The sequence below is a fragment of the Echeneis naucrates genome, chromosome 19 (genome assembly GCF_900963305.1).
Source record: "Echeneis naucrates chromosome 19, fEcheNa1.1, whole genome shotgun sequence".
Taxonomy (NCBI): Eukaryota; Metazoa; Chordata; class Actinopteri; order Carangiformes; family Echeneidae; genus Echeneis; species Echeneis naucrates.
Window position 1 is genome coordinate 9,904,858 of NC_042529.1, and position 18,445 is coordinate 9,923,302.

Here is an 18,445-nt window from a genome sequence, read left to right on the forward strand (position 1 = left end):
CTCTAAATGAAAACTACGAGCTTCATATTCATATTCTTTGTTCTACTTATTCCTTCGGAGCAGAAATTCTTCCTGCAGTTTGAAGCCTGAATGTTCACTGTCTGCTGTCACGAGACCTTCATGTGCCACCCACCAACATCTGTTATTTCCTATGCTTCAGTTCTTCCAAATCTGTATCCCCACCCAAAAGGACAAATCTACCGTGTTTTTTTAACAGAAATATTTTCCACGTACCAGACAATGTTTGAATCTATATTTGAAACATTAAGTTGAATGACAAGAAAAAGCAGACAAAAACATCAGAGAAAAAAAAATTACTTCAAAGAAATATGTGAAATATTACAGGACAGGAACTTTACTTTAGAGCTTTTCTTCAAAAACATCAGAGATAAAGTTTTATATTAATCGCAAACAAAATGTTTGTTTTTTTTTTTTTTTGTCTGTTATTTGTGGTCTGTTTTTGTCATCTCTGTGTGAATTAAACTGATGTTTCAAAATGTAATTAAAAATGTAATTAAAAAATTTAATTCTGCCAGTATAAAAAATATAACAATATAAACTTATGTCTTAAGAAAACCATAGCAATTTTAATTCATGCTCCAAAAATTGCAACAGCCACTCAAAATGTTCCTGCTTGTAAACTAGAAGAAAACATCATTCAGACCAGCGGCATCTTGGATGGATTTCGCACTGCAGGACAGTGTCCCTGGTGGTCTAGTGGTTAGGATTCGGCGCTCTCACCGCCGCGGCCCGGGTTCGATTCCCGGTCAGGGAACATTTTATCCCCCAGCGAGGAACCAATAAAGGATAATCTGAAGTTTGCACACATTTACATTGACATACTGCCCTGACAGTTTCCTTTTCCTTTGTCTTCTGAAGAAGAGTCACTGTTCCGTATTTGAATAGATAATTACATAAAAATGTCCTCACTTTAAAACAATAATTTGACATTCTGGAGTTAAAACTTGTGCTTATTTGCTTTAATTCTTAGATAAAATGGATACCATTCTCATCACATACACAATGAAATGATCACTCCAATGTAAGGAATGCTTCCATCTTAACAGAGGATGGCAACATTCCTTACAGTGTATACAAAATGCATGCATTTATCTGAAATGTGGTATTGTATTTTTCCATTTTTTTATTTATTTTTATTTATTTCAACGCCAAGTAAAAGTAAAATCTGAGGTCAGCATTGGTGAAACAGAGACGGAAGATATGCTAAAACAGGACATAATCATTAATCATAGAGCAAAACTTTGTTATTGTCTGTAAACAGCACAGACTCCTTATGGATTCGGGTCGACAATAGCGTTTTCTGCGTGTCATTGCCAGCTTGTAAATTGCAAAGACCCCAGGGATGCTTTTCAAGCGCTTCTCATAATCAGTGTCGTTACTTTCAATTATCTGCTAATGACTTTCGGTAACAAGTGGGGAAACAAGAGATGCAGCTGTGACAGAAGAATTACTGCTTGAGGCTCAGCAGAGATGATTCACGTCCACCAGAATTTGTAGCAGCACAGAAAACCAGCTGGACATGGTGGAAATGATTTCCTGCATTGTCTTGACCGAACCATCTAAATGGCAGTTTAGTTGGCCAAGACAGGGAGGGATTCATAATTTCCCGTGTTTCGATACAGACACACCAACTCTCTTTAAGGAAGCCAGTTTTAAAATGTTTACTTCCACAGCTGGGCCGTTTTAAAGCACTGTAGCTACAACAGTTCACATTTTCCACGAGTGGGTTTGTTTACAGTATTTCTATACAACAAGAAAGGGTTTCTAGATAAAAGTATCTTAGTAAAAGCAATATAAAAAAATAGGTTTGCGTCAAGTTTCAAGCGAGGTGCCCATTGGAAACACCAGGATAAGACTGTTCCAGAGTCAGCAGCTAAATGAACCCAAGTACTTCATCATCAGAATGCATGCGATCTGTTATAAATACAACCCACAAGGAGCTCACTCATCACCCCCAGATTCTTAGCTATAGAGAACAAGAGAATGTGAAATGAGTTGCTCTTTTGGCCTGTTCCCCAAAAATCTGTATCTTTGTCCTTAATCTTAAAGTGTCCTTAATTAGTGAAGAAAATTCTGAGCAACTTATTTCTGCTGCTGGAGAAAAGATCCTTTCAACCTGCCAGGCAAGACCTAAACCACAGTCGGAAGGAGAAATATTCCTATCTCTGGACAAGGAAATTATGATCCGGCATAGAAGCCGTACACATTTTTTATGAGATGTAAATGATATTATGCAGGAGCTTTGCAAAGAAGACATAAAAAAACATCATAAGAGAGCTTTTACACTGCAGGACACAAGAAGCAAACTCTTGAGAAGCTACTACCGAGTTGAGTAAATGAATACATGAGTAAAGGAGCAAAGCATTCTTCAGACTTCTCATGGGATTTGTGCTTTCCCTGCCCTGTCATGTATCAGCTCAAAAGTCTCAAATCTGTGATCTGTGGATGTGAGGTAACGCAGACAGCTCAAACAGCTTGACCCCAAGAAACACTGGGAACGTTCAGTTGGTGAGAATTCAGCAGCATTCCCTGTAAATTGAGGTGAATTTGTTCTAGTGTAATTATGTATTTGCAGTCAGGATCCGATATTTTCTTGGAAAAGTGAAAAAAGTCAGTAAACATGGCCCCTCCATATATTTTAGTGAAAGGTGCTTTTATTAACAATTAGCTGTGCAGCTTTGAACCAAAGAACTGATATAACTGGTACCTTTGATCTTGGGGAAATATTAAATGGGTTTTTATTTGTCCTCAGCTCTGTACCTTAACATTTCTTACCAAAATAAAAAACCTGCTTCCTAAATTGCAAGCAGCTGTGTTGCCTGAAGTTGCTGAAGTGATCTGATTGGAAAAAGTAAGCCAGCCTTCTTGGTGTCAACAACGGCTGGCCTTTTTTTCCCGCACAGTGCTTGCTTACTGCGCCGACAGACATCACAAAGCCTCAGTGTTGATGCGAAAGATTCAACACCCATGGCACTGCCACCAGCCATGCATGCGTGCACCTGAGACTCTCTGGGAATAAAGTCGGTCCTGTATGTAGCAGGTGATTCGAGCAGTGATGACCCAACGCAGAAGAATGAATCTATTCAGTTCCTGTGTGGCACACTTGTGCAAGAGGACCATAGTCAGAGTAGATGGCATTGGAATTTCATAAAGTTACATTTGTCATGGTCATATTGAGCAGTTAGATTTGATAACACTGGGTATAAAACCTGCAGCTGGACCACGTATGGCACATCGGTGCACTGCAGCACATCGGCAATAGAAGCTCTGTCAGCTTGTCTGCCCACGAAAACACCAGAGGGCTTTTAATCTGAAATGGCTACAGGAAGTATGCAATAATGCAGATCCATCAGAGGGAATTGGAAATAAAAGCCTGTGACCTCGCACAGCTGAGGCATACAGTAGTATGAGGGCGATGTGGTTGGTTTTAGGTGTGACCATGGCACATACAAGAGGGATTTGTTGTCATATTTAGTGCCACACAATAAGGTGATAGAAGACAGCACTTTTTTTCAAAATGATCTTAAATTGGATTCTTAAATAAAGGAAAGAGAGAAAGAGAAGCAGATGAGGTTAATGCAGATTATAGGAGGCTCAAATTATAACTGTCCAATCGTAAGGCGATGAATACATGAATTACATTTTCTATGCTGAGGGAAGGCAGAACTGGGTTGGGGGTAAAGATGGGGGCTAACTAAACTTGCTAACCTATTTTTAACAACCAGGCAGGTTCGTTTGTCTCGATCGAGATGAAGATGCCTCAGACTTTGTGCATGATGAGGTGGTTTAGCGGGAGATAGTTGAACTTAGAGGAGCCAGAGATGATTATTTTTGATCTGGCTACTACAGGAAGTAGTTGCAGGAATAATATTAACACTGTTATACAAAATAATAAACTACACTGTACTATAAAATAACGATAATATGTGCTACTGCATAGTGAATTGTACGCCTGCTGCACTGACATGGTTCAGATCCAGACAGATTCAGAGGCTTCTGTGGCTGTAAATAACTTAGAAGAGAAAAGGTTTGACGTATGTTTATGCTCCACAGGTTGTGACCGAAGTGAGTCATATTTACACCTCTGTGAATGTACTGGAGAAGCGAAACACACTTACTGATTTCACTCCCGACAGCTTCACACCACTCTGGCTCTCTCGGAGCAACCTGTAATCTTGGTTTCTGTAAAGGAGACAGGTTTGATTGGGGTGATGGCAAACATTGCTGGCTTTCAAGAGATGATTAAAACAATTCTCATGAATTGGCTTTTACCGAGAAAAACAAGATTTCTACTTGGAGAGCTGTCCATTTCCCGTAGGAAATAATAGATCATGAAAGAAGATGAGATGCTTTGCAAAAAGAAGCAGCTTGGAGAATATCTTAAAGACATGACCCGCTGACTCAAAGCAGCGGGAAAAAGAGAGAAAAAGAGGAAGCTAATTATCTGCATTAACACTAAAAATACATGGCTCCATAGACCATCTCATTAATTATGAAATTGTAAGCAATGCTTCAACGGTACCACATCATTAAAGTGAGCTGACGGTCCCCTCAGGTGCTGAGGGTCAATTGAAGGTAAAGATCCCTTGAATCTGATCTCAGAGCAGAAATGTCAAAAATTGCATTCATCAAATCATCAATCATCAAGTTTTGCAGCAAACAGGCAAGAGACAGTGCACAAAGAGCAAGAGTGATTATGTGATGCTCTTTCTTCCCCTCATATCTGCGATATTCAGACCCAGAGGGAAGGTAATTTCTCTGCCTCATTTTCAACTTGTTTGCCATCAAACCAGCACTCAGGCTTCACACTTAATTCATCTCCATATCGCTGCTCAACACAATGAGAAATAATACTTATCAGAGTGAGAGCGTGTCCAGTTAATTACTGTCTTTCACTGACAAGCTGTGAAAATACTTTGGATGAGCAACGGGCTAACGTTACTGAGTACTGTAAATCTATAAACAAATAGTTTAAATGTTGATTTTTAAGTTAAAGCTTTACAATAAAGTGAACCAAATGAAAGGTTTGTTGGTTGTTAAAGACTAATAAATTCATATATTAATACTTACAGATTCAGGCTCTTAATCAGGCTCTTGAGTTGCCTTGAAATATTTAATTGAAGGGTCCTCTTAGCTATAAAATTTGCACCATAAAAGCATGAATTAATAGCCAAGAAGAATTAAGTGTTGCTGTTTCTGTCTTTTTTTGTTCATTTCTCAGTTGTTGTTTTTTTTTTAGGTAAATTGAAATATTATTTATTCCCTTATGGTTGAGAAATATAAGCAAAATCAATCAGCAGCAACATTGCAAAATAAACCAACACAAAAGTAGGGCTGTTTTTCTTTGGTAATGGAGAGTTAATATTTTAGATATAAGTGGAATCTGGCAATAATGTAATTTAAACGTAAATGTTTAAAATCAAGCTTTATCATCAAGCAGGGGAAACATGCCCCCTAAAAAATGTAATCTATTTGCTGGAAAACAAAGAAAGTCTTAAATCCCAGAAAAGCCAAGCAGAAATAGTTGTCCTGAAGACCAGTGTGACTCTGACTCTCTCCCCTAGATGCATCTGCATTGAGCTGAAGCCCTTGAGGAGGTGGAGATATTAATAGTTTTCTTCTGAGGGTATTTTAACAATTTCAACTCTGGCATGTTTTCTGTACAAAAGAGGCCTTTTTTTTTTTTTTTTTAACCGATGAATTAAAAGATAGATAAGATTAAAAAATACCCAGATTTGGAATCACTGTTTTGATTAGCTCATTGACATTGAATTATTCATGTATGCAGGCATATATACCCTTCAACCTGCTTTATGTTTACTATTAACAATTCAATATTTACCTACATAATTTATAACCTTTGTCAGACATGTTATTGTCTTGAAATGTAGCCTCTGATAAATGCCCTAAAGTGTTGTGATGGAAGCTGGCACCAGTCAAAGCCTAAGAGTCTGAAGCTTACTTTGGTGGAAGGAAGTGAGATTTCCACACTTCTGTGGCCTCCTCCTTCACTCTGCTTGACACCGTAGAGGCTTGAGGCTGCTGTCAGCCAGTGAAATCGTGGCTAATGTAAGTGCCAGCATTTGACATTGTTTGAAGAATCATGGAATAGAAATAAAAATGATTTCCATGGTTTCTGAGCTTCTGAGTAAGTTGGAAACACAGATATGCTACAAGATCCGCAAGTACCTGTTAACATATAAATAGATATACATGGTATAACGAGTGATAACCTCTTTCAAGAGATGACTTCTGCTGTCTGCATTTCCCTTGTGTGGACTCACAGTCTGTGTCTATATCTGTTTGTAAAAGACTTTGTATTCAGGTTAAAAAGTGTTTAACATGCAAATCCAAATTTATCGCATATGTTGCATGAGCAAGAATTTTTATCAAGAGTATTTTTTGGTCATGTGCAACCTGTAGTACACTGGCAGTGAACTGAACTGAATTGATGCCTCAGAAAGCGGATAATCAAAATTATTGCAGCTCACTTCTTCATAGAAATGTATTCAAATATATTTCATTAGTTGTCTGTGCCGCTTGGTGTCTGTTTGGGAAGATGGAACAGTTTTGCAGAAGTAGTAGTTCTATAAATGGAGACTTAAAAGCACTGTAGTAATAAACTGTATTTATTTGACTTGTCTATCTTGAAAAAAAAAAAAAACCTTTGCAGCTCCTCTTAAGCTGAGGGAGCTGTCTTTGACAACAGGTTAATAAAGTCAAATACGATAACAGGTCCCATATAATTGTTACTGTCTGTAACAGTAACACGATTGTAATGATGGAAACGGTATGTAGTTAGTTACCTACAGCTGAAAACTGAAAACATCTTCTGTATGATGTTGCTCCTACAGTTTTAACCCTTAATCTTTCAGTCCACTGTTGGTAACCAAACATGTTAACATCTAACCTAATGTTAAATTTCACTTTGCTGGATTAACATGTTGATTTCTTTACGTAAACTCCAACAGGCCTGAGCTGTCTGCAACAGGGAGGAGCTCAGTCAATGCGACAAAAATAAAGTATATTAACTGCATCTGATTATGTATCAAGTGACCCATTATGCCCTCTATATTGGGATCAGGTGGCCTCAATATAATTAGAATATGTTCTGAGCTTCTGGAGTAAGCTTGTTACACAACACACTCAGTAGTTGATTAAATTTTGTCACATTATGTAAGCATTTCTTGAAAGCTGGGCTGCTGACATTGTACAATGGTTAGCAACAGGAAAAAGAGTTTAAAATTTAATCATTCTTAAAGTACTTTGGCTTGTCCGACCAAACTGGCAGAGTCTTCGTGAATCGAAAAATCAAAACAGATGGGGCAATGCAGGGGAGTCATTTGGAAGTTAAAAGCGGCCCCGGCTGCAAACATTTAAGGCGGTGCTCATCTGAAAACAGTTTGGAAGGATGTAGCATTTCGAAGAACCATCAAGTGAATGTTCACCATTATGAAACTCAAAGACAGGAAATAAAGCTTTGAGAAAGAAGGATAAACACATCATGCACACACACACACACACACACACACACACACACACACCAATCAACAGCTTTAAAGTTGAGGTTGCCTAGCAGCAAACAAAAGGTAGCCAACAAGCTTCCTCTCTGTAAACCCTCCGCGCTGCTGTAGGAGCCACTGTTTTGGATAAGTGTGTGTGATAAATGGAATCAGAAGTGATGTCTGCCAGGGGCATCTCCCTTTTGTCCTGCACAGATCTATGCATTTCATTGTGGTGATTATAATCCCGAGAACGTTTTCTACTGTGATGCTTCCACCAAATGTTTGTCGTCACCACAGGAGAAACGCTTTGATACGACAGCCTTTTTATATATCACCATTTTTCTGTGGTGAAGGATCATTTTCTTTTCTTGTCAGAAAAAAAATATACAAATGAGGGTTTGTTAAGCTGAAGAGTCTGCATACAATCCTTCTTTGCCAACATGGCCAACTGCATTAGATTAATGTGGTTTATTTTCCGTTTCACACAACAACAACAAATCATGCTCACGATTACAAATAACAAAATTAAAATGATTCTAGTAATGCACTATGATTTCTTTTTATTAATTTACATCAATTCACAATGTTTGTGCATTATTCAACTTTTTTTTATCTCTTTACCCTGATAAAAGTTTATATCTTGTTCCTTATGAATGAGATGAATGAATCTGATGAATATAACCATATTCAAGGATGACAAAAGTTCCAAGATCCCATCCGTATCCTCTGCGTCCACTGCTTCATAATGTTTTTCCTTTTTGCCTTCCTTTGCATGCATCCAGCTTTTATACCCAGGTGTTATTTTTGAATGCCATATCATACAATATACTTGACGTGAGTAATATCATTTGACACTTGACCGATTAGCTCTGTTGAAAAACTGTGTTTTCATGCCATCCCAGTGAATCTGCCACACTTCTGTTTTGGACGGAGTGAAACACTGTGGCACTTTGCTGCAATCATCCTCCTCATCATTAGCTAAACCTTATAAATAACTTAGTTACACATGTCAGCGTTCCCGGCACAGAGTCACAGAGAGTGTACAACAGCTCTGCACACAGCCATTCTGTTTACACAGGCTGTTCCAGGCAGCAGCTCACGTTCTGGATCACATTCATCTCAGGATGTGCTCTTTGCACCTTCTCAAAGAGCATTGGTCTGTTAATTCATCAAAGTACAGGGTTCATTAGTCCAAGCCCTGAGGAGCATGAAAAACTGTATCTTATCAGTATCTGCTGAGTGTAAGGATGCTAACCACTGTACCTAACTTTTGGGTGCAGGTAACTTACAAGGCACTGGATATTTTAGCAACAAATGAAAGGGGGCTTAGTATTTCTAAAATCCTGTCTAAAACTCTGGTGGGCGAAAATACATTGTTTGGATGTGACTGGATATATGAACAAAATAAACTCAATATGCTCAGTATCATTAGCAAAATCAGCTAAAAATACAAGTAATGAGTATTTCTGTGAATGTCAGTTTTTAATAGAAGATATGAACTAGCTGTCTCACAAGTCTCACAAGTAGCTCACCACCAAATCCCTTCTTCTTGAAATCAAACTCACTCTGTTTAAGAAGCTTCTGTGAAAATAAATGTATGCTTTATCAAGACAAACTGTCCTGGGAAAATAAAATAACAAGGCTGTTTCATGCTCAGACACACAGACATAAAACGCAGGAACCGGGCTGCTGAATGTCCACTATATTATTACAAGCATTCCTGGGTATAAGACCTATTACAGAACACGGCTGCATTCATTGTGTTGCAGTTATTCGTGTCTAAACAGGCTTGTGCTTCATTCACTTTGGTTCTGTTTGAATAGGCATATTTCAATGTAATTCGCAACACACACTCTCTCATCATGGAAATTGATTTAACTGGAGCCTTTTCTTTTTGCTCACTGTGCTCTCAAACAAACTCAGCAGGAGGTGTCACCTGTAATGAAGCCTTTCGCTGCTATAAGGCCAGCGTATTTGACATTACAGAGGCTTTAATTCATATTTTGTCAACTACAGCGCATAAAGCAACAATGTGAAAACACTGAGTCGTTTTTATTGAATACTGTAGAGAGAATTACCTGCAGCCTTCCTGGGCTTTACATTTATCTTACGGTAACTTCCAGCTCATTGTGTAATTGTCCAGCTCACAACTAAATTACTTACTGCTTGGTTTCACACCATCAAAGTCTCCTTAAGAGTCAAAACCAACCACTTTTCAGTGAAGAAGCTCAGGGCCAATCTCTCTATTCTGCATGAAAATATAGAGAGACAGCGAGTGACTGGTGAACACAGGGAAGCCAGATATTGACGTAGAGAGCTGGTAGAAAGAATGATGAAATACATTTTCCCAGTTGATGGAAATACGACTTAATTCATTCATCTTCTACCACTTGTTTGGGGGTGAGGGTTGGAGCCAATCCCAGCTTACACTGGGTGAGGGCGGGGTCACCAGTCCATCAAAGGCAACAACCACTCACACTCAGACCTGCGGACCTGCGGACAATATGGACAACACGGAGGAAACCAGAGTACTTTGAGGAAAAATTGACAAAAACCTTGTAAGCTGAATTGGTCAAGTGTGATGCTTCTGATACAACAGCTGTTTTTAGTGCAACTTTTCTTGTTTTGGAGTTATTTGAAATGAAATCACTATAAAAGTGTAAAAGTGTCGTTAGCTGAGTTTATTTTGGTGGTTTTCAGACTCAGTAGGGATTTGAAGATGAAACAAGGGACAGCTATAAATCCAAGATGATCCCCTTCCAACTTCGCTCTAAACATCACTTCAATTCGAAACACTTGCTTAGTGTAGTAAATTGACATTTGCCTCACCATGGCATGCATAAACATCCATTCATCAATCTGTCCCCTATCACATTCCCCCTCTTCATCTGTCTCCCTTAGTCGCCACCCTTTCCCCTCCCATTGCCTTGTCTCCTTTAATTTCTCACTCCTCTCCCTGCCTTCTTACTCAGTGTCCTGTTTCCCTTTCGAATGCCTCCTCCCCCTGTCTGCTTCTCTCCTCAGGACTACACCACCTACTCTTATGAATACATCTGCGTCATTCTTCTCATGCAGCTACGTCAGACCTACTTAAAGATCCTTGGGGGGGTGTTTTTTTTTTTTGTGATGCACCCTCATCCATGAAGGCAGTTATGTGGAGTGTGGAGAGAAGAAATGGGGCTGAATAGGGCAAAAGTAATACGGGTAATGGAGAAGGAGGAAGAAGCAGAGTGGGGCAGGAGTATGAAGAGGACGGTTAAAAGTAACTAGAAAGGATGGGAAAGGAGAGGTGAAACGATATGGATATTGTACATATTGTGTATTTTTCCTTTGTGCCATCTGTACGTACAGTCAATTACACAGTTATACTGTACTTGAAGGAAACTGATCAAATATTTTGCTTCTGATACCAGTTCGAGTCTTCGAGCCAATTTTTTTAAATAACATTGTGTGTTTCCAATTCTATGCAGAGCCTCGAGCATGGTGGGATGATTTGTCCTGAAAGCAAACAAATGTGGGCTTAGAGGAGCTGAATCAGAAAAAAATATATATTTCTTGAACAGAGTCAGGCACAATTTAACAGATGTAGAAGTTAAGATGCATAACATATTCAAAATTCTCAGTGACAAACTAGTGGGATATAAATATAAATTCATCCATCCCGGATTGGCCCCCATCTCAAAAACAGAGATATTTGAGAAACCATCCAATTAGCGTGGGTTGGATGCATATTCAGTAGAACTGCTTTCAAGATGACAAGAGTAATGTGTATTCCAATGCAGTTTTAAAAATCACATGAAAAATGATTTTTACTGCTAAATGTCAAGGAAGCTGGAAGTTGATGACTGAAGCAGAGAGGGAGCTCAACCCTGATCCTGAAGTCTGGTCCGCTATTATTGCTCAGGGACTTATCTCTCATTAGCTGTGTCTCTCTTATCTTCAAAGGACAAACCATTTCAAGAAACAGAGGCAGTGAAGGCAGGAAGTTGCAGCCTCTAAATGGTGAGGTATTTTAATTTGCCATTATGAAAACAGCTGAAGGAAGCAATAACTTAAATATTTTCTGAAATCTTGGGATGAAATGGGAGCGAAAATAAATCTAACTTATAGTCATTTATAGGTATTTAATATAAACCTGTATGAAGGGTTATTTTCATATTGCCGTCTCTGCCAAAGTGATGGGTCCTCAGAGTCATAGCCCACTGAAGGTCTTACATCATCACCAGCGTCAGAGATGCCCCTGTCTCGACTGCTAAAGATGGATTGCATCTAAACTGGCAGTTATTCAAAGACGACCCAAAAAAAACCCTATCCTCTGCACAATTGCCAGGAAAATCTAAACAGGGAGCTGGACACTCAATCAATGGTAGTTAAAAGGATCAACAGGGAGAATTTGACTGTAAATATGACCCTCAGAGCGTTGAATCTATGACTGAAACCTCAAGTCTTTGTTTTATTTATTCATTTCTTTATATATTGCAAGAAAAAAAGTATTTGTTTTATTCTGCCTTACAGCATTTGGATTTATTCGGCAGCTTATACCAAATATATTTTCTTTCTCATGTGCTTTTTTTCAGCTTTTTATCTCTCAGTCTTTGCTGTTTATGCCACTCTCTTTAATAAAAAGCTGTGGCTTACTAGCTGTGGAAGTGCCATCTGTCATTGGCAGACTTCATCCTGGCGCTGATTCTGAAGAGAGACTATAAATACAATCAGGACATATGTGATGGAATCACATACGTCTGTGAAGATGAAATAGGCCGACATATTTGTGATATGTGCCGTTTGAAATGTGGTAATGTCAATATTGACATTGGTCAATATGCAAATGTGGTTTTCATACATCATGTGAAATTGCAGGAATGATTGTAATTGATTTTGCTGGTTTATGTACCAAAAGAGAATAATGTTTAAGTGATAATCCAGAAGGTAAGCAAGCAATAACAGACACTGCATCATTGGAAAATACAGCTATGCATTAAATACTCAGCCCTCCTCCCACTGTGCGCACACCTACACACACACACACGTCTCCCACTGTGGGATCACCAGATCTTCATCTGTAGTTCAGTGTAACTCTACTGGACAAGTGATTTCCCTTATGCAGTGAGTAGCCTCATCCCTCAGTGCAGGAGTCTGTGTGTAAACTGACCCGGCTGTGTGGTTCATGGTCCCACTTCACTGTCCCTGTCTGACCTTGGCCCAATCAGGCTGTTGGGGCAGTAGATAAGGCCACATGTGAAGAGCAGCAGGAGAGGCAAAGTGATAAAGGGGTGATGAGATTGAAAAGTCAGGAGGCCCAGCAGTTAGTGATGACCTGGTAACCCAAAACGCAGCCTCAGAGAGTGGCTTAAGGCTCTCTCACTGCATAAGAGATGGAGCAGGACATTTCCCCGCAACTTACTGGAGGTGGGGATGCCGGCCATACATTTGCCTAAGAAATCTCTACTCTCAGATTTTATTTTCAAAAGCAGAGAAATATAACATAAATTGGGAGATAAATGGACATTAATAGGCTATAAAATCATTTTTATTAGGCATTTCCATTTACTGTTGCCTTCTTATTGCCTCATCACATGCACATCGTGGTGCAGCATGAGTAATGAAAACACAGCTACATATTTGGTATCAATCCACTTGATATTATTATCACACTCAAAACAAGACATTGTGTGGGTATCAATACCACAGATACATCCACAATGCATTTTTTAGCTGAAGACAAAAGATTTCAAAGATGAGGACGTGTCAGGTGTACTTCTCTGTTGAAGTGCGGCTGCCTAACTAAGCTTCTCTGGTTTCTTTTATTGTTCCGTGGGTCTGCTTAGATACAATTAACAGTCTTTCTCTCCAGGCACGAGTTGGAGCAGTCCATCAGTTTGCCAATTACTCATATCAAAATGATGACTTGTAGAGATTTGTGTGGTGTTTGTATTTACTTCACTGCCAGATTCTGTGAACAGTGTGATACACAGTCATTAACACTGTCAAGTCTCTTCGATTAGCCCTGTAGTCACCAAACTGGGCTGTCAGCTCACTAATGCTCACCGCATTATGTATAAAGCACCATAAGCCTATTGTGCACACACACAAGAGGTTTTGCCTTTGCCTAATATTACAACAATGAGAAAGTATATTCAGCTGCAGCTCGGGCCTGGAGAGTGTAAAGAAATAGCTTTCTTTTGTCAATGAGACTGTTGTGATGACAAAGATTTCTAATAACTGGCTGCGTAATTTTCTCATCTGCCATCATTCTGAACCTCCTCTGTGGCTAAAAACAGGATAGTGCTGCTCTCAACGATGGATCTTCTCTGAGAGCACAGGTGCAAACAGTTGGGGCACCATCTTGCACTCTCTGAGGGCTCGCTGTGGCCGGGGAGCATTTGGGAACCCCTAAGGGGAGTTGAATGTCGCTGAGGGAAAGGACGCCTGGGTGGCGCTAATCAGCCAGTTGCCATGGAAACTAAGTACAGACTAGTCTGTGAGTAGATGGATGGATGGATGGATGGATGGATGGACAGACGGATTAGTAGAAGTGGAAAGTTTTAACATCCAAGACCTGAAAATTTAGGCTGAAAAGTGAATATACATGAACGAGTGCAAGAAAATGGTGAGCTGTAATTAGATATTGTCACAAATTCTGGCTTTCATTAATTCTGTGTAAAAAAATAAAAATAAATCTCCACATCTGTGTTTGCATTGGCATTAATAAAAACACACATTTACCAGTGAATATTTCATGTCCATTCTCTGGACACCGGCACTCATCCACACAAGCACTTATGCAAACACGCAAGACATAGACGCAGACAGCAGCCTGTGTTCCCGGAGGAACTTTGCCTTTTTAGCGAAGACTTAAATAAATAAACAGCACCACCAGGCAGTGAGACATGATAGAATGGACTGGGAGGTGATGGCTTTGCTTAACAAAATATGAGCATCGTGAGAGAAGTTCAGCAATTTAATGCAAACCACTTGGCTGAATTCATAAGAAGTATATGTCAGGAAAAAGCTAGTTGCATATGCAGAGGCAGTTTTTACTGCAGGCAATGGTATAAACACATAAAGTCATTGCGCTGGTATGTTTTCGGTTTCAAGAGAAAATGCTGCATAGAAATAACAAGGCAGCCATAAAAATAATGCACAGAGTGAAGGGGATGACAAATATGTTTAAAAGATCAGGGTGATTGATGTACAATTATCTCCAGCCTGTGTGTGCCTGTGAGATTAACAATGACATCCTCTACTGAGACCATAATTATCAGTTTTGTTTTGTTTTGTTTTTTTTTTAAATTTGGGGCTATATTTCTGTGTATTCATAGGGAAGGGTTGCGTGGTTGGCAGCAGTGAAATGAGTCCCGAGTCGTCTAACAATCTAATGAGGACCTGATGGTGAACTAAACAACCCTCTACATGATTAAATTTGTACAACTCATTAAGCAGCGGTGATTGAATATGCAGACGAGTAAACGGCTTGTGAGCCTGTGACCTTGCAGACTACAAAAACATCAGCAGCCTATCCCAGTTACAGCTGTGAACAAATCCCAGGGTGGTGAACAATCAGGACCCCTGTCACCAGAGCAGTAGAGTTAGACTCAACAATCGATTCCAGGCCTAGCCCGGAGCAGTGTCTTTTTTACATGCTGGTCCATCATCACACAAAGGTTTTCAGAGGATTTTAAAACAGCTGCAGTAAATTAATGACTTATTATGCTACATCAGCATTCTCCTCACCACTGAAGACACTGAGATTTGTGGCATGACAAAGACAGGACACATATTTTATGGATGCGTCCAGAGGTTTACGTCAAGAAAAAAGTGTGAATGAGTTTGTTGGGGAACGGTTGGAAAAACATTTCTTCATATCCTGGTCCAAAAGCACTGAGTATTTTCCCCCTCGACAGACTAAATATGTAAATGTTAGAGCATTTATGTATTTGTATGCATGAGGACTGCAAATCCAAATTGCGTCCACAATTACATTTCTGCACAAAACTTGTATTTATGTATGCAAAGTCACACTCCAAGCCAATGATATCAAACTGTAGTTTAAAGTGAGGTGGTAAATCTGAAGGAAAACTATGACAACCGTATGAAAAACAATGTGCACGAGAAGAAAGAAAGATACAAAAGGAAAGAAGTCTTTCCAATGTGATTAAAACGGTTGCCAAGTGAAGCAACTCGCCTTCCGCTCAGGGTGAAAAACAAAGAAGGTCGTCTCCATTCGTTTTGTTTTGTTTTTTTTGTTGTTTTGTTTTTTTTGGTATTCATCAGTGGTGAGCCAGTCAAAAATAGCTCGCTCATGTTGCAAACTGGGGGATGAAAGAATGAAAGAAAGCACTTCAGGGAGAGAGGAAGCTTTCCAGGCTAATTGTGCTAGCTGCTCATACATAGAGCATCAGCAGGCATGACGCTGTGTCTGCAGACTCCGTGCCAGGAGAAACAGTCTCCTGTGGGCAGCTGTGAGGAAATGGACTGTATCTAAAATGAAACCATACCCAACATTTCTTCATGAAGACAGTTCTGACATGCTGGGACTGTCATGGTATTGTTTTGTTTTGTTTTTTTTTTCTTGAGGTCAAAATGCAGACAAATTAAGATTTTACAGTCTTAAGAATGTACTTTCAAACAAGAGTAAACTTACTGACAAAGTGACACCTATTGCTGTTTGTGCTGTGACGTCCAAATTATGGTATATTATCTTACATAATATCCCACATTCCCATTCTGGAAAACCATTAAAAATTAATGAACCCCCAGAAATGGTTGCTCTCCAGACTATAAATTCCATTTTTAATTATCATGAAGCATTCACGCAGAGAGATTTCCAGGGCAGCGGCAGCTGAACTGCCCAAGATATAAAACTAGCTCCTGGAAGAAGAGAAAACAAAGGTGAAGATCTGCAATTATGGCGCAAAGCCACACTGATACTCAGCTAATGCTTAAGCTGCAGGACAAAAGTGTCTCACTGAGTGTAGTGTAAAAATAAATAAATAAATTCACATTTGAATCTGCATGTCTAGTCTCGTCTAAGCTTCAATTAAGAGAGTTAGCCCTGTGTAAACAAAATGCAGTTTCTACGTGGAGCACAAAAAAAAAATTTCCTGTTCTCAGGAGATAATTGGAAGCAACCTGCTGTAGAGAAAGGAACTGTTTTGGGCAGTTGGTGCTCTGCAGCACACTCCACTTTTACATAACTGAATCTGACAAGGATATTTCACTTTGCTGTGCCAAAGTGCACTTTCATCTCCAATCTGACTTTCCAATCAGTGCAGTACAGTGGGTTGTTTTGTTTTGTTGTGTTTTGTTTTTTTTTTTTAAATCAGATACAGCTTTCTGTATACACTCGTAGAAATCTGTGAGCTTTACTCTTTTCGGCTTAATTGTCAGCAGAACAGCTGCTTATGTGATGATGTTGATCTCTGTTCCACAATTTAATTTATTTTGTCCCACGAGACATAGACTGAGGCAGTTCTTTCCCACTTATTAATGATGGATAGAAATGAGAGAGGAAGGTGGGAGGAAAGGTCTAAGAAAACTAAGCTTATCATTAAAAGATAGACCAAGAAAGTGCAGAAAACAATGTTTTTTAACCTTTAACCTTTTCAATATTCAGTTACATACACACCTTTATAATCTAAGAAAATGTGCAAGATATGAGGAGCCACAATGCTCCAGTAATAGAAAATTCAACATCCAATTACATTTTTTGATTCAAAATCAGATGATATAAGGAAACTACTTATTTACGGCACCTCATTGGGTATTTCAGCTGCAGATTCCCGGGTATCCATGGAAACATTTTGAGGTGGGTCAACTATTTAATGAATAAATGGGTGACACATCAGCTCTTGTCCTTTGCAGTGCAAACACTAACTTCACAAAACTGGACAAGGGCAGTTTTCCATGAGAATGAGTTATTAATATCTGAATATAGTGAGATTGTGATAATGAAGACAATGTTCTAAAAGTATTGTGTATGAAGGGACTTTTTACTGGTGATTTAAGAAACAAGTATTAAATCCTAGAGTGATAATAGCAAACCACATTGTTATGATTTGATGACTGAATCTTAATTCGATAAAAGAACTAGCCCGGTTTTAGCCAGCACACTATTCAGCTGCACATCTACGCTACTTTTTTTTTGGCCCACTTTCCTCCATTTTGAGGATATATTTGTCTGGGTGAAAAGTGGGCCAGAACCTTCCCATGAGCCGCCACATGTAGACAGGAATTAGATTTATTACCCAGAATGCCCGACAGGGGAACACTGTCCCCTGCCCTGTCTCGGCGAAATCGATGAAACATGGAGGGGAGAGCAGAGCAGTAGAAAAGAGCAAGACAAAGAGGAGAATTAACAGCTATTTTGGAATACAGCGCACCCAGGAGAGAGAGCAAGAACATCTTGAAGGAAAGAGAATGCAGAGAAAAGGAGAAAAGGGGGCGAAGAGTGCAGAAGGTCCAAAAGTTATTCTAAATATATGGCTACATGATGCCCCCATCCGTAGGTTACAGCTGCAGGTACACACAGAGTGGTGAACCATTCAACCAAACAGAGACTGCTCTATTTAAAGCCGCTATAGGCCTACTAAATATTTTTGTTATGTTAATAATGGGTTATATAACTCTTTGAATGTGAAAGAGGTCGCTCATTGTGATTAAACCGCAGAGAATTAAATCTGTAGTTCCCCTTGGCTGTGCTGAGCATTATAGCACCATCACCACTTTGTTATCCCACAGGTTCACTCTCAACACTCACACACTGATTTCAGTCAGCCGACTGAACAACTGTACACCGATGCATATGTTAAAACATATAAATATTTTCATTTAAACCTGTTTTTGTCCTGCTTTTGTCCTTTATCTTGCAGAGCAATGACAAGTTCTGACAAGGAAATTGGGAACATCTGTGCTATAGC

General features: G+C 39.3%; 1 non-coding gene across 1 annotated transcript; it reads left to right on the plus strand.

Annotated features, from left to right (window-relative positions):
- Window positions 1–703: 703 nt before the first annotated feature.
- trnae-cuc (transfer RNA glutamic acid (anticodon CUC)) lies at window positions 704–775 on the plus strand. The gene has a single exon. It is a non-coding gene; the product is annotated as a tRNA-Glu (tRNA).
- The last annotated feature ends 17,670 nt before the right edge of the window (window positions 776–18,445 follow it).